Below are 17,871 nucleotides of genomic sequence, written 5' to 3' on the forward strand. Positions count from 1 at the left end.
TAGGTATGGACTTGAGTTTAAAGGCGGATTTTAATATGTCTGCTGGGGTGCATCAATGTAGCAGGCATTAACATTCAAACTAAAGACGTTAGGCTTGCACGGGAGATTAACATCCACAATAAAAAAGAAAGTAAACACCTTCAAATATGACCTCTCCGTTGATACTTGAAAAAATATATATATATACCAAACGAAAAAGGAAGATAATTTTTGAAACTAAAGCTAATAATGATGGTTATTAGTTAGTAACATAATGGTAGATGTAAGTCTGAACATATCACCTCGAGCAATTGAACATTTCCATTTGTTTCCCCGTGATTGCAGCTTGGGAAAAAGGACCATCAAGTCGACTAAAAGCTACGAAAGTCGCTATTAAAGCTATTAAAGAGCCGGAACGTTTCCGTTACTACGCGTGTATGTGTATTTTATTTGAAGACAAGTATGCACTGGCCATACATTTTAACTCTATCTTAATTTTCAATGAAAAAGAGGAAGCCACAGAGCGAATATTTTCAACAATCATCTGCCTCAGCAGATGTCGACCATGAACTAAATGATACTGCGGTGTTTTTACTCAAATATAAGTCGTTGAAGTACTTTCAGCGGATTTCGTTTTGTTTTCGAATCGCAAATTTTGGGCACTAGTCAACAGAGACCTGACGGACTGAAACTTTTCTACGAGCAAGAAATCGGAGTCACATTGCAACGAATGTTAATTGCATTTCCTACTAAATGATTTGTAATTGATCAATTTATGTGTGTGTCACAGGCAAATTGGTACAAATAACATTTACTTCTTTCTTTCTTTACCTTTACCTTTGGGATCCATATCCTGTGTTTTGTTAAAATCAGAGCTTAACAATAACTAATCATAATCTGAGGTTCCCAGTGGCGACCTTGACTAGATAAAAGTTGACTTACTCAAAAGAATTATTTCCTTAAATGTTGTTCGACAGTGCTGTTGCTGGCACTGAAATTTCCAACCTCAAAGTCCCATAACCTTTAAATAATGTAACCTTTAAACGTTGCAACGCACCACAAACTTTGTTCCTAACAACTCGAGTGTTCAATCTGCTATGACTCCCACGGAAAAACACACTCTCTAAAAATGCTTTTAAGTCGACACATGACAATTACAGAGATGGAACATTGCAACTCCTTTATCGAGGTTATGTTTCTTAAATTACTTCTAATCGCTATGGGAAATATGCTTGGTATAAACAAACCAATCAAGTGTTTCGATAAAAACCATTTTTGATAAACCCAAGTGCTCACACGCCTCTGTCTCAACAGGTGTTTACTCATAAGCTCGCCATGTTAGATAAAATGTGAGCAAAGGAAAGATTTTTTTTAAGGTTGATGGTTTCGGAGAAGAATAAATATCGATGAAATAATGTGCCTAACGACTGAGTTCCTTTGAGTGAAAGGTAAGCGCCAACAATATCCGACCCTTACGGTTAGGAGACAGACACTTACGCTTTAAAGGCTCGTATTGTCTCAATATCATGTCTAATCCAAAAATATCAACCAGTACTCTACTTTACTGGGCCCCTCAGACATCTACCTCACCTAGCAACGTGAAGTGTCGTTACATCAAGACATAATCACCTTACAACCTTATAATCTTTTTCTTACTGCGCACAAATCACGGCTTTTGGATGTTTTTGTTAAAGACAGATTATTGCTGATAGGGGAAAATTTTTTCAAAAAAGTAAAAATCCTGCTAATATATTATGCAGTGGTCACCTTCCCTGAAGCCCTGAAGGGAAGATATTAGTAGAAATCTAAAAACCACCAGAACACCATTTAAGGTGCAACAGGAAGGCTTATTTTAGTCCCGCAAGAGTAAAGGAAATTACTTGCAAGTCTGTGAGGAATCTCGTAAAGTCTGAACATTAACCATGACGATAGATTTCGCAAGACTCTCAGAACTTGTCTCTTCCAAGTAACTGAAATTTTAGCTCCGTTCTTCAATCTCTTTTAAATGTTGTCATCAACTAAAGAACATAAACTGTTACATCTTACATAAAACGATATGGATTCACTGTGTGCGATTTTCAAATAATTCTTGAGACTGCTCTAAATAAACTGTACTGCTAAAAATAAGGAAACTTCAAAAGCAGTAATTTACTAAAAACAAGTTTGGATTACTGCCCCACCCTCAAAGCACTGACACACTTAGTTGAAATATAAAGAATAATTGAACAATTTTAAGATCGTTAATTCACAAGAGTATTCACAGGGAGTGAAACTGATTTACAGACCCCCTGGTTGAACGGTTCTGATTTTATCAAATCGAAATTGTCAGAAATTAAATTGATTAATGGTCAATCTACAGCTTTGAGGTAACATTAATTTTGACGCTCTCTGTCGATATTTTGAAAAACTAATTTTCCAGAGAGAAAAGACGTTTATAACCGCGACTAGGATTTTCTCGGTCTAGCATGTAGCCCCTGGCAATTGCCTGAACGAAAACTATTATATTGTATTTCTCAATTTATCACTGCCAATAGAGCGCTTTTAAAGAAGTCTTTTCACTTGCACGCGACTGAGCACCAGTTTCTTTGCGATGAAATGTCTATGTTGTAGAATTTTTTATTGCTAAAGATTCAAATCGGAAGATCAGCGAAGCCCTACCAATATGTACCCATCCAAATAAACTTTCTATTTCATAATGCGACATTTCGGTCATTCGCAAAACAGTAATAATTTACAACTGAACTGAAATGACTGCCTGGCCATGTGTCATAAGGTTTATGAGATCAAGCTAAAGCCTTTTTCCCCTGGCATTGTATCCACTGTTTTCGTGGAATTTGTGCAAAGAATTAGAAAACCTTTCGAAAAGAGACCTTTTCATTTTTTTCCGTCCAGTGTTCTTCCAGTCACTCCCGACTGATGATAAGGACATTAAGTTCTTTATCGTTCATTAATCATGGAAAGTGAATGATTAAATGTGATGAAAATAATTACGCCAACGGAATTCAAACGGAAAGCAAAGACTTTTGGAACGTAGAGAACGTCCAAGTAAATGAAGAACGCATATGGTAGCTATCTCAGACATTAGCATATATCGCCGCAGCTAAGAGCTCAAGTCTTTTATTGTGAAAAAACAAATGCACAACAAAAAGTTAATCAGTTCGAGCATAACTAACACAGTTATTCAATTCGAAAAATCCTGAGGAAGTGCTCACCATTGTGTTACCAAATGGTCTTTGTTTCTGCCACAATTTTTAAAATCATGCTTGACGATGTTTGGAGAACGGCTTCACAAGTATCAAGATTTGGTTCGCGGTTACGATGAGTGTGGCACGATCGGAGTTTTACTGTGTACCACAACGATTAAACGAAGTTTCACGACAGTCAGCATGAAATATTGCAAGAAGAGGTTGTTCGATTTCTTACGTACTTATTTATAACCTGATAGGTTTCCAGTGTTTCACGAAACAAAATAGTCACGATCAATTAATAATTAATGACTTGCCAAAAATTTTTTTCGGGTACCGGACTAGCTCTCACTTTCAGCTCATGAAGGCTTTCTTAAATTCTTTCAAGTGAGGCCAAAAATCGATCATTAACCTTCAAATAATGAAAGCCTTTGGAGTGAAGAGCGTACATATGTACGCTATACTTGGATATATATGCATTCTGTTGCGGGATGGACAAACTTCTGGGAGTTCCTTATCGTATAACCAGCAGTTCGGTTTGGAAAAAACAATATGCCTTTTGCAATTGCAGATGTAAAAGTCAGATCACAAAGGTTGATAAGTTGTACTACACGATGAGTTGTGATTATTTTTGGAAGTGAATTTTAGCCGGTTGAATAAATGGCTAAAAGTAGCAACAGCATATCGTTTCTAAACAGTTTAAATATCCCAGTCAAATGACACATTTAGAACACCTGACCATACTATAGAAAACCCTTCACGCTAAGATTTGAAACAAGCGTTCAGCTTAAATACAAAAGTCAGAGTGAGCTTGAAAACCCCGTCTTTGTTTTAAGAGAGAGAGGTGGGAAATTAAAGTTACTGTGATATCACTTCAAAAGATAAGTAGTGAATATACTGCTAGGGAGTTGGGACTTTCTCCGATGCGCAGCAGTATTACAGTCCGATAGGCTGTTTGAAGATCTAACAAGGTAAAATGAGAGCTATGGTCAAATTTACATGAAAATAATGGCTTCCATACCCCGATTTGAACCTCTGCCTGAATACAATCAGCAAGCAACAACGGATTAATGTCCGTCTCTTTGCCTTGTACCTTCAGTTGTAGACACTCACTTGGATCACTAGCTTGTTCCCCGCCCTCTTGGCTTTTTCCCACCTTAATGCTGATCAACGGTGGCGCCAATTCTGTTTCGTGATCAGCCCTTGAAAACACTCGGCCGGCATTGACATGTTCTGGAAAGAGGCATCTGTTGCGACTGATGCGTCTTGGAGTGCAAATCACTTCAACAATTCATCAGTACTTATTCGCCTGGGAAGAAAGATAAGGTCTACAAAACCGAAGTGTTTTGCACGCTCGGCTGGAAAGGACATGAAACAGGCCTGAACTTCGACCCTCGTAATTATTCTCTTCGTTATCACATACCTCGTCCAATTTCGATGTTTAAGGAATTTTTCTCATCCAATTAGTTAGACAACGGATCTTCTTTTTGTCATTTTTTTGCATATTATTTAGCATGATGTCTAAGAACGGGCACCTAATATTCCCCCTACTTATAGTACCCTAAGTTCATAATGGCTGCATACAGACCTGACTTTTTTCCTAAGTGTTTCTTTCGTGTTTGTAAAGTGTAATTGTTCTGAATTGCGTCTATGTAGTAATGTTTGGTAAATATCGACGACAACAATTTTAAGCCGTGGAATTTTTAGCTTTCACTCCTCAAACGTAATTATTCAGTCCAATCCTATAAGTAAAAAGGTTTGAAGGTTTTTATAACGTTACTTTATACCGCTCCATCACGTTCTCCTATGTAATCTCGGCGAGTTTCTTAAACCATGGTTGATGTAATAAGCTTCCTGATTGGACAACGTTATAATTACGAGATCATAAGAGTAATTTTTTTGATATTCGTCGTCGAATCAATTTGGACTTAGCACTGCGAGCACATTCATTATTAATGTTACTCGCATATTAAGGTACAAAAACTGACAAACGCGATTTTAGGATTCCTTAGTTAATCGGTTTAGAAAACGAAACGGGTTATTAAGTCATACACTAAGGCAAAACATTTTCAAAAGGACTTTGGTGTTCACGTGGGATAAACATGATATCAGGTGATGACCAACTTTTGATATTTTATATACAAAAAAACTACGGGATCTTATCTCAACATACACTTCGCGCGCAAGCAGACGCTTCCTAGCGACGCTCGAAAAACAAGTGATCCATACTGAGCACTATATATTCAGAAGGGAGGATCTGATGAGCAATTTATCACAATTAACCTTTTTCGGCAAATTCTCTCGAACAAAATACTTAAGTAATTATACGTTAATGAAAGTTGATCTCAAAACCGCTAAATGGCTATAAAAAAAAAGCTACAAGACTAAAAATAATCAGTCAGAAAAAAAAATACTTTTAAGATTTAGTTAAAAACTCGAATAACCAATTACATTGTTTTCATTTGTTGTTATATTATAATTCCTTTATTCATAATAGGGATAAAAACTCAGCTCTTGAAAGAAATGTTGAACAGCTCGGATCCGACACTTTCTGCTGCGCAAAAGCAAAGTTTGAGCTACGCATTTATTATCTTCATTCTCCAGAAACAAAAGTTTCTCGACATAAACGGTTCTCAGTTGACAGCGCGTGACTATTTCCTGCCCATTCCTCAAAGATTTCAAATACCAATCAGAGGAAACGTAGTACGTTTCGCTTGCTGAGGGGAACCTGGCGATAAATGTCAGGTGACAAGGGTGACTGTAGTACATTTGTGCTTAACCCAGCTTGATTTTTCGACCAGCTTTATATTTTGTTATTTTGTTATTGAATTTATGTCCTTGAGATAGCACTTTCTCACAGGAAGCCTTCATTCACAGCCACAGAAGAAGAAAAAAAAGGCCAGACGTGACACCTAGCACGCTAGCGACTGAGTATTGGTTATGTGAAAACACATTAACGACAGACGATTTATAATTAATACAAACAGCTCTTTTGAAAGGGTGGCAGTATTGAAAATACTGCTCTTATAGAGAAGTGCACAAAGTTAAGTGATCTCTCTGAGTAGAGGTACCGCTTGACGATTAGTCGTGTTGTGCCAGGAGCATAAAAGAATATCTCGATAAAAAGTCTTTAAAATTTTTCATCCAACTGATGACATTTCCTCGAATCCAAATCTGAAAGAAACGGTCGGAATGTGTTTACTAAGTGGAATTTGGCTGAGACCGATAGATAGTTTTGAAATAACGCTTTGCCTGTTTATTCATCGAAAAGATAAATATTTCTTTATCGAAGAGTCTCGTCTGGAAATGACTGTAGAATAAGAACCCATTCTCTCACACGATCAGGGAGTTACTCTAAGCCAGTCAGTGAATTTAAGTTCTCCATGAAGTTAGAAGTTGAGAAAACTATGTCGCGTTTTTTTTTTTTTTCAGAGAAAGGGCATTTTTTAAAGGTATACCATGACGAGAATAGGACAAAATGCACGCGAAGACTATCTAACATTGAGTACGATAACAGGCCTTACATCAGACGAAGGTAGACATCACAAATTATTGTGGTTAAAGAAGAGCTTCAAACGTAGTACGTTATAGTTAGAAAGCGACAATTTTTCACTCACGGTGTTTCATCGATTCGGTTATCAAAACACTTTTTGGAAAGTACGAAGAGAGCGAGCTCCAAAGGGCGAGTTTAGAAATGTAAAACAGTTTCCTTTTGGTCTTCAGGTTTGTAAGAAGCCAACAGCCGTTCAAATCAAACAAAGATATGATTACACATCAACTGGCTGTAGTAACTTGTAAAATCTTGACTAAAATCGTATGCAAGCCTAAACAGGCCAATACGAACTTCCAACATGAACTTTAAATGAAACTCGATAGACACTGTTGCGTGCAACGCGCCAAAGATTGTTTCTTGCAGAGTCTCGACGTTTTGCTTCTAAAAAATTTAATCGAGATTCTAGTGTCAACCGTAAATCAAGTTTAAGTGGACATTTCCGATTACAATGCAGCTATTTTCACCTACACAGCTCGGTTCAAATTGCAAAAGCACATTCCTTCAGAATTTGGCAAAGGCAAAACGCAGTGCCCATTGGACAACCATTGGCCATCACGCCAGTACTATTCCACTGGACCAACTTTAGAATGCATCGGGTCTTCTCTACGATAACTTTGTCGGTGAAGCGGAACTGATAATCTACATCAGTCTTTATAACGACATAGGTGAAACGAACTCGAAGATAAAATATGTCGGTCTATAAATTGAATTTAAGAAAGCTTGGGTCTGATATCAATGTTCAAATGCCTAGCCGTGGTGAGGTCAGTGCGATAACAATCGTATGATAGCGCGCATTGGTTTATCTAACCCTGCATATGGTGAAGAATTTCCGATTTTACGAACAATTCAGTCTGTAATAAACATATCAGTAAGGAACCATACCACGGCCAAAAGCTTTAGGCGTCTACTACAACAATACTATAGAGCGAACAATAACATACTAGTCACATACACGGTGCTATCTTTGAACACGAAAAGTCAGAAAACACCAAAACTACGGAGTCAGTTCGCGAAACTGTATGATGTGGTGATTTGCTTACAGATAAGGGGAGATTCATCTTAGCGGTTATTATTCCAAACGGCTGTCGAAAATTTCAAGCGAGCGCCTTTTTGAGCTGAAAAAATATTTTTGTCTATGTGTATTACTGCATAACAAAATTATAGCACCTCATTAAGTCCTTTGTCAGCCCGAAGATCAGTCAATTTGGTTCAAGTCACAACCGAGTGCTATCTGCTGCTTAATGCTCAGGTTAACTTCTCACGATGGTCAATGAGTTAAGAGCGCGATAACTTGACTAATTCAATCAGAACTGTTTTATCACAAGTGCAGGGTTCAGCTGAGCGCTTGCAAAATTCTGCCTCGTCTCGCAGAGTCAAAAAAAATTCAGGCTTTGGCGGTAAACCCAATGTCATCTCACAACACAAAAATGATGAGATTGTTTTACCAAGGTTAGGTAAAAAAATCCAAAAGCAACAACAAAACTGAACGTGGACGTGCCCTATGCCCACTCTTGGTCTCTTTCCAATCGGAGCCACTGGTGCACGAGGTTTCGGTCAGAAACTCTTCACAAAACAAAATTGGGTTAGAAAAAAATTATTGAAAGCTCTTTCCGCTTTAGACGCGTGGCTACAATTAACACTTTTAAACGCTATTAAAAATAACGAATCCTAAAGCTGTTATTTTTGAAGCTTGCGTGAGAGTAGTCAGGTTTCCAGTAGAAGTTAATTGCAGTAAATTTAATCCTATTTACGAAGTTAAAACATTTCCTCAGCTTTTAGGAAAAAGAGCCGTAAAACCCGCTTTCGCGCCAGATACGCCACATTCAATACGGAGATGTTCTGGCAGGGAGTTTGGCGTATCTCCTTTGAACTCATGAGAGACGGACGTATACACTCACTTAAAAAATTCTGTAAACCCAGATATCACAACCGAAAAAAGCCGGTATTCAACTTGCTTCCTCTGAACTTCAACCCAAGGTGCGTTTAAATAAATTTTGACAATAGGGGATTCTCAGCCGACGAGTAGGTGTCATTTAGAGTTGATTAGGAATTCTAGACATTCACATTACACTTTCTGTTAGGACAAATATTTGGATTTAAAACTGGCGTTTAAAGACCAAAATCCAACCAATTTCTTGACTGAAAAAGAAACCTTTCCAAATTCCGAGCCTAAAGTCCTTTAGAGAAAGCGTTCCAGAAAATTTTTTTCAGGTCGACATCCGTAAATATAACACAGTTATATAACACAGTTAAGGAAGAAAAGGACACTAAGTTATCTTTTCCTTTGATAAGAACGAATTTTGTTCACATGATACATGTCCGGCCACTTAAAGGTTTATCTTTGCTTTACGCAAATTTTCTAAGGCTATTAACAAGCAAATAGCACAAGAAATTTTCTTGTTTCGACATAACCCTTTAAAAAAGTCATCTTGGAAGGAAACAATTTTCGTCAAAATGTTACCCAACCCTGTGGATGATTTAAGAGGGTGGTTTTACTCAGTTGAATATAGGTAGGCAACAAGAAACTTCAGGATAATTTTATTTGGTAAGTGCAATTTGCAAAAATACCAGCCTTTTATGAGTCAAGATCTTCTTTGTGATAGCCAGTCAGTTTAATCTTTATCCGGAAATTATGTTCTCTGAACTCAAAGCCACGGTTTTATTGCGTGATTGATCCAGTAAAATAGTCTTCCTTTCTCAACAGTTTAGAGCTTGACGATTAGTTCTGTGGTTGCACAGGCGACACGTACATTTTAGTTACGCACCAAATCTAACTCGGAACTGGGCCATTTGGAGATAGCTCACATAACTAAGCTCAAACAATTAAGGGTGTTCTAAGTTATATTAAACAATCATACTTGCAGCTTTCACCGGCTTCGGATAAAGGCTCCAAAGAAAAACAACCTAACCAGAGATACTCTCAAATTTTTCGGTGGCTAGATGCGACAAACCACGAAATTCTGTTTGCGCGTGCACAAATTCCCTCGATAGATCACGGCTAGCCTTTAACGGCGCTGTTAAGCGGAACATTAAGCGTTTGATTTGCTCACCTTAAAACGACTTCCTTACTTTGAGGTACGGTTTTCTTAGTTTTTGAAACGGCCGGAGAAGTGTTCGTTTTTATCAGTCCAGTCACAGAACCAGGTCGTGAGTACTACGACAGTTGTGATCATAACCCTAATGCGCTGTCCTTTGCTCATGCTTAAGATGTCAAAACATTTGAGGTTAAACATACACACCGGCGGTACCTTTTAAACATACGAGCCGCGGCAGCTATTAAAAAGGGAAAAATTTGGACCCTAAGTACCTCACCTTTTATCCTAAGTTTTGACAGACATCCGATAAATTCAGATAAATTAAATCAGCTTCTACTACCCAAATAAGGCTGTATGTCGCTGTAATACTCTTTTACTTTTGCTCATTTCTCGTAAAGGTTTCTTCGGCGAAAATAATCGATCGAGATTAAGGGGTCAAAGCTGCTTATCTCAGTATAAAAGAGTCCCCTTTTCCGACTTGATAATGTGTTGTTTGCCTTCACGAGAAAATTTTCTTTGTGGATACTCATAAACCTTACTTAACATATAATTAGGAGCATTGTTTTCGTCAAATTACCTAATGAATAGCTCTAGAGCCTTCGAAAAAAATTTGAGAAGCACTTTTTATGAAACAGGTGCCTCTGAAATCGCCAGGAACGCTTCAGGCGATACAAGATAGAAAGTAACCCGCAAAAGACATACACCTTTTCGAGACATATTGGTTTGATAACTTGGCATGAACAAATCACTTTGATCTGAACTGTACAACACCACAGAAATACGATCAGGCTGAATTAATATAAACAGTTGTAGCCCACGTGTGTGTGTGTTTGTGAGTGAAAACTCACTTCTTTCCCATACCTTTATTCCCAGACTGAGCTCATCCGAGAAAAGTGCCGAAGTTTTTAACTGTAGACCGCCTCATTATTTGTTCCTTTCACGCCGTGGACTTCTAGCACGTAAAAGGACCGTCGGCTTTCTTAACATGGGAACAATTGCTGAATCACTTCATTAATTATAAATCGTGCTTTTAACTGTGACTCATTAACGAGGCATTATTTCAATAATATAATTCCTGTGACAGGATACTGGAACATTAAATATTACATGTCTGCTCTATTGATATTAATCATTCCGAGTCCGCAGACTTACCTATATCGCGCGAAATCCGCTAAAGATTAAAGTAACCCTTAATTCTCCTCACAATAGCAAAACATTGGAGATGTTATGACTACATCAGCCATAGGCACTGATAAGAAACTTACTTCTCTGACGCTTTTCTAAAAAAATATTTATTTATTCAGTTGAGAGCCTTCCACCTCTAACTGCCGCACTGTTCAGTTATCCAATTAATAGAAAAACAACGTAAATTAAGGAAAAGATTTGGAGTAATTAAGGAAATAAAAATGATACATATTTCAAAATGCACAATTACCTCTGAAATCGCCATTTATTCCGCATTACATGAATCGAGGAACTTTAAGGTTTTTTTATTCAGATGAAATTTTCAACTAAGTGCAAAAATTTTGCGAGGGGAGTAGTGACTGGAAGGTTTAGAGGATATTTAAAAATGATTGAATTATTTAAAGCGGAAGTGTTACTTCACAGGTTTCAAATCAGTTACAATTGGAAAATACTACCAAAAACAACCAAACAAAACTAATGCAGAATGAATGTAATCAAAACAGATACGTAAGAAAGGAAGTATCTGCGTTATTACATTAGGTGTGCCCACTCATCCTCTAAGCTGCGTCGAAAACACCAACGCGCAAGAAAAATATCACCCTCGCTGATATTTTCTCTGCGCCAGGCGCTACATTTAACTTGATTTTGATACAGTTTTACTGATTCAATTTGACAATTTGTTTGCATACCAAGCTGTTTGGTAGGAGATTTGAGCATCAGAGCCGCAAAAGATGAGCGGCGAACCTGTAAGTGGAATGGGTAAAAGGAACATAAAACCGCCAACTCAGTCAGGCGGGTCGTCGGAAAACGAACGCTTCGCGCTTACGGGCGGAATATTTGAGGCGCCAAAACCACTAAGACTATTTTAGTAGACTAACCACCTTCTTTTATCCTTGTACTGAAATTTGTAGTGATAATTACGAACTACCTTCAGACAATCAATATTTCCGTTCTGACGTCTTAGGAAATTTTTTTTGTGTTTTTTTTCGCGCGTATTTTCTAGCATTAAAAATGGGTATGAATAAGAGATTAATTTTTTGTCATCAAGAATTAATTTGCACTGCAATTCTAAAAAAATAGGCGTTTACCCTTTGTGTCTAGACTGTTTTTACATGATTTATCGTAACTTGGCCTTTTCACAACCAAAGTGTTCTAAAAAAGGACGCTGAAAATGTTTTAGAAAAATCACGAATCGACAGTTTTAGACAAAAACAATTTTCACAAAAATTGGTAGACACGTACTCACCCAGAAAGTGAAACGTCACTGAAAGAGCGTTGTCAGCGTCAAATCCTATAAACTGTCGCTCTCATAACTGAACAAAACAATTTGAATGATCCGACGAAGGAAAGGTTCGTCAAATTCTCAATTCTTCGCTTGAAAACACTCGTGTGTCGCCATGTTTGGACCAATCACAGGCGAGGTTAAAAAAACTGAACACGGGCAGGGATTGGTTGAAAGCTACTTAGGTATAACTCTCTTAAACCACTGAAACCATATTTAGTGTTGGCGCTTAAAATGACTCATACTATTTTCTGTTTAGCCATCAAAAACCTTGGAAAAAAACAGTTTTTCGGTATCCTCCATGAAACCCTTCGACATCCACTTAAATTATCACTACTTAACGGGAACTTAAGCGGAAATTTTACTCTATTAACAGCTTTAAAGATCGTTGATGCTCACTGAGCTTCACATATCCTTTACTACTATGTTTTAAATAAAAACAACATACCGTGAATGCTAACAAATCGTGGTTTCAATACTGAACTCTTGTGGCTCAGACCAATTCCAGACTCTCTAGGGCGTTCCTATCGCATCCTGTGTGGTTCACCGACTTGAAAAACCGCACAAAAAGCACTCTCAAAGTAGTTCCTTCGTGTTTAAGACTAATTGTAGATGCGTAGGCGAACAGACGAAAACATTTACTAACAGACAAACACTAATTATATAATCCTGCCTCCCCCGCACGCACAATAAGCAAAAGACAAGAAATGTGAGACACAAAAAGGACGCCAAATTAGATCTCGGAAAGCAAATTGAAGCAGAGAGCAAATAATCATGGAGCCACAATTTTATAAAAAAAAAAACAGTTTCAAATTATCGCAGAACTGAATAGGTATGGAGAAGCCAAAAGAAGGATATGAATATGGAAAACTATTTACCGACAGCGATACCCTTAGGGATGCTTAATGAAGCAACTTTAAACGAATTCTGCATTATGAAAACTTAAGCCTAAATTTTTCAAGATGGTTATTTGCAGTACCTGTGGGTCTTTTCTCCAGTGTTAATCTGCTCAAGCAAAGTCTTACCATAAGGTTTCCTTATATGCCTTCGACGCATAGGCAACTGCAGTGTCACAAAGTAACCATGCTTTCAAACTCAACGGCTTGACGACCGAGTGACCGACGTGAAATTTGTCCCTATGATAGCCAAACGTTGTCAAGCAGAAAGTTGATGAAATAAATGGAAGATATTTTTTCAAGTAATACCAAGGTGTTAGAATCAAAACTTTACGAAAGGTATGGTAAACAGTAAGGGGAGTTGATATTCAGATCTAGCGAGTGAGGAAGTTAATTTGAAGCAATTGAAAATCACTCTGCATTTTGTTAACTTGACAGTGATTTTTTTGTTTTTTTTATTATTATCATGATTATCTTTTTTTTTTGCTCCTCCGCCAATTTTGAGTTTGCATGATTATGACAAAAAAAATACTAGCAAAACAAAATACACAAGCCTTATTTGTATGACAAAAAAACCACAATGTGCCAAAGGACACAAACAGTCACGGAGCAATAGAAGGAGATAATGAAAGATCACGACATAAACCTAAGTATGATAACAATAAATAAATTTCGACAACCGTGAAGAAGCAAAGTAGAAGAATTCATAGGCTGTATCACCCTTCATTAATGAAAGGATTTTGATGATCGGAAGATTGTTTTGAACTGAACTGCCAAGATCAAGGTCGCTTTAATTGTGCCTCTCCAAGAAAACAAAGAAAAGATTGAGGAACGAACATTATATCAGTCCAATAAGAATCTACAGGTTTTTAGCTTATTCAACAGACCTTAAGCACGTGTACATCACTGTCCCACAATAATAAAGAAAAGTGAAATTAACATTAGGCTATGATAATTAGTAATTAGAATTGATACCTTGACGTCACGCATGGTCAATGCGTGTGTCTTCAAATAAAATACATTTCTTCGTCATTCTTTGCAAGTGAAGGTTTATAAACATCAAAATTTGCTCACCACGGCCTTGAAAAACTTTGGTGAACCACAACGACAAATACTCATTTACCATACCTTACGTGTGATATTAAACCTCGTGTTAATACACTCATTTTGGGGTCAACAGACTGAGAAATTATATATTGAATCAATTTATATTTCCGCTGAACGTTTTCAATGACGTTATCAAATAGACCAGTGATCGCGAAATGAAAAAACGTCATAATTTTCTGACGCACATCCGTTGTAATCGACAGACTTTTTGTTTTGATGCGTCATAATACTTACTCACAATTTTTCATCATCAACATCACTTATTTGCACTCAATAGCGGTTAGTTTTCATACGTTTTCAGGGTTTTGCTTGAAAAGTCGGAAATACGATACAAATTGGTGTCTCAAGTTATCCTATTAACATCAAGTGCGAGAAAAACTCTTGGAAGAATAATGATGAAAAGGTGAATATGCATATTTGATAACATTTTCGACAGAAAGTCGCCATCAGCCAAAAGTGGTTTTCAAGAGTTCTGTTTGAAGTAGAACAGCTCAGGGTTAGCTGTCAATGTATACGTAAATCTGCATATAATGTAATTTACCCTCTTCATTTAGGGAGGGTTTACAGTTGAATGTTTTCCAAACTGTTTATCAACCAGAGTATTTCAGTAGTTTTTCATTTAGCATGCGTTGTCAAAGACGTCATCTCTAATGAAGAGAGTAAAGCATCGTTTTTGAAATCCCATAAGCATAAAAATGTGACGTTTCCCGTTTGCCAGTGGGACTTGAATGTGATTCGTCTGTCGGTCAGCCTGAGTCGCTTGCAATTGGTGTCGTTGACGAAACATAAGTATGCAAAATAATTATGTAATGAATTTATTTTACGCTTTTTCAAAGTTCTTATTGGTATATAACGAAATTAGGAATCTTACCTTCTTCGTTGCAAAAAAAAGACTTAATGTTTCGTATAAGGCTTAGTAAGGCATCCAAACTAATGAAGAGGCCTTACCCTTCTGTTTTCGACAAATTATTTGCTTACAATCAGTTAAATTGTGAAGAAATAATCAGTTTTTTTCACAGCGAGACCTATGTTGACTCCTATGCTCTTAGATGTTAACCTGCGTTACTTCCATAGGAGCTGACCCTGACCTCCTGCTTAAGAAAGAATTGTAATAACCTCTGGTGACATCGCTCGGCTAAATTGTTAAACACCACATTTGAAGTCCCGCTAACATGAAATTTGATTCTTTGACAGAGGAACTTCGAACGCGATGTTCTATGACTTGTCTAGAGGTTAGCCCAATTTGCATGGGAGAGACGAATCGGGTATGTCCATCTAAGGAGGCAATCATGCACTAGTAAATTCTAACCCTTTTTCAAGTCATGTCAGTGTAACAAAATCAAAAATTCTTCCTCTTCTTTGCAGAAACGACACCATATTGTAACGCATATAGCTCCTTAAATGCTGAGAAATTATTAAAAACTGTTTGTCTCTTTCCGACTGCAATATCTCTTTAAAATAGATCGAACCGTGCGAAATTGGTTTTTAAGATCAGAACGTCTATGTTTTAATATAATGACACAAAGAAACTCCCAAACATTGGAGTCATCCTTCACGTCATCCAATAAAAAAGACAATTCAGTTTCTTTAAATAACTTCCCGCATAATCAAACACCTAGATAGAGAGACACAACTTTGCTGAGAGTACAGAGACATTTTCAAATGAAATACGAGATGGAACTTAAGGAAAGAAAAGATAAAAATTTAAGTTAAATTTCAAAAAGGTTGGTAAAGTCACATCAATTTATTTATCTCTAGTTTAGTGATGCTTTACATCTTTTGCGTTTTGCTAATCAAAACATTTTAGAACCTGCGTGTTTATGACGTCTTACAATGGCTGAGTCATAAACAGACGTCATAGTCACGAGACCCTCTGAAGCTTTTGGGCTGAAACGTTCATTGACTTATTATCCCTCAAACATCCAAGAGAATACCGATAAGTACCATTTCTCTCTCATGTGTATTATCATTACATGAGTCATCGTAATCATATGCGTGATTTACGTGCGCGATGTCAGTTGTTCATATCAAAAAACCAAAAGTACAAGCTTTAAAAAAAAACATCCATGAGAATTTAGCACATGAAAGTTATGCTCTTAGATCTAGTAAAACTTTCCAAATTTTGTCTCTAATAAGACTGGAATAAGATTGACAAGTCTGGGTGCGTCTTTCTTTTCGGAATAAAGATTAACCTTTTCCTATGTTAACTGAGTTGATTCGATACATACTAGCCAGCGGTATGCAGTCATGAAGTCAACGTTTGTCGACTAAACATTGAATTTAATATTAACTCCATTCTATTCCGTGTCCCTCATCTACTTGACGAACTGGTAGTATCATTTACTCTTCTAAACGATGACTCTAACGTGCAACCTCTTCCTCTACTCTGAATCGTTGAAATCGGTGCGTGCATGCATGGACCACTTTACATTTTTACTATATCTTCCCTTAATGTCACAACTTATCATGTAGGGATCTTATCGAGTTTTCCCCTACTACCACATTGAATTTACACAGCAGTCATCCCGTAGTACGTGATCTCTTGAAAGGAAGTAACATAAATATTTTAAAAGGGGCTCGAAGTCCTTTTGTTTACTGCATTCATAATCACCGCATGAAAATTATCTTTCTTCGTTAGCTTTGATACCACCATCTTATTTTTGCGTGTGAGCAGAAACTCTAATCTTCCTCCTTATTCTACATTTCAAAATCCAACGAGTTCATCCGTAATCAGTTTAAATTTCAATGTAATCTTATGTCCAGCCTTTGCAAATCGTATAGGAAAGGAGAAAACTTTTAAGTTTTGATTCCCATACGATTTAAAATTCAAAAAATTGGTAAAATATCGTCCGCCAAAACATTCTGTATCACATGCAAAATGGTTCTACTAAGGATGATAAAATGTCATGGAATTTCTTTTCCTTTTAATGAGCTATAATTTTATAACACTCAAACTATCCCAAGTGGTGAAGGCACATACATTTTAACATATAAAGAATGGAATGAACTCAAATTTAAGTTTCCTGATAGAGCCATTTGCGGACAGGTGTTCGTTGAGAATAACTTCTTATAGCTTGTCATTTGCGGTGGAAATAAAAAATAACATCTCGACTTGCATAGATCCTATCATAACCTCGAGACGAAGGAAAATAATATGGGAAGTGAGTGGCCCATATGAGGTTCTAATTAGAGAGCATAGGTCAGTTTAAAATCTCATTTCTTCTTTACTCAGAAGTTTCCTTCTTTTAATACCTTGAAATGTATTAAATAAGGAAACTTCTGCGTTAAGGGAAAGGGAGGGAAGGGAAGGAAACTTCTGCGTCTTTACGCAGAAGTTTCCTTCTTTTAATAACTTGAAATGTATTAAAGAAGGAAACTTCTGCGTCAAGAAGAAAATGAGACTTTAAACCTGACTTATGATCTGAAAAATCTGTTCTCAGTTCGGTAAGGAATTTAACCGGAAAAGTCCTAAGATAATATTTAGTTAGGATAACCCGGAAAATATAAAAATAATCAAAACATAAAATAAATAATAAACGCTATTGCAGATATTTTGTTCTGACGCGCATCAAAATTAGCCGAAATATATGAGCAAAGTGAATGTAAATAAAACAAAACAATCCACACGAAAAGTTCCTTGGTTCTCGAC

At 37.0% G+C, this 17,871-nt stretch overlaps 1 protein-coding gene across 13 annotated transcripts in view; it reads right to left on the reverse strand.

Moving 5' to 3' along the window:
* LOC131781553 (sonic hedgehog protein-like) overlaps positions 1-17,871 on the reverse strand; it is a 33,436-nt gene that overhangs the window by 7,528 nt on the left and 8,037 nt on the right. For 2 of the 13 annotated variants that reach the window (XM_066173896.1, XM_059098225.2), the window contains exon 1: positions 9,768-9,895. The exons of 4 other annotated variants lie outside the window; for them this stretch is intronic. The gene's annotated coding sequence lies outside the window, so the exon portion shown is untranslated. 7 more of the 13 variants (XM_059098228.2, XM_059098223.2, XM_059098226.2 and 4 more) reach the window with 7 other exon arrangements.

Source organism: Pocillopora verrucosa, chromosome 11 (genome assembly GCF_036669915.1).
Source record: "Pocillopora verrucosa isolate sample1 chromosome 11, ASM3666991v2, whole genome shotgun sequence".
Lineage (NCBI taxonomy): Eukaryota > Metazoa > Cnidaria > Anthozoa > Scleractinia > Pocilloporidae > Pocillopora > Pocillopora verrucosa.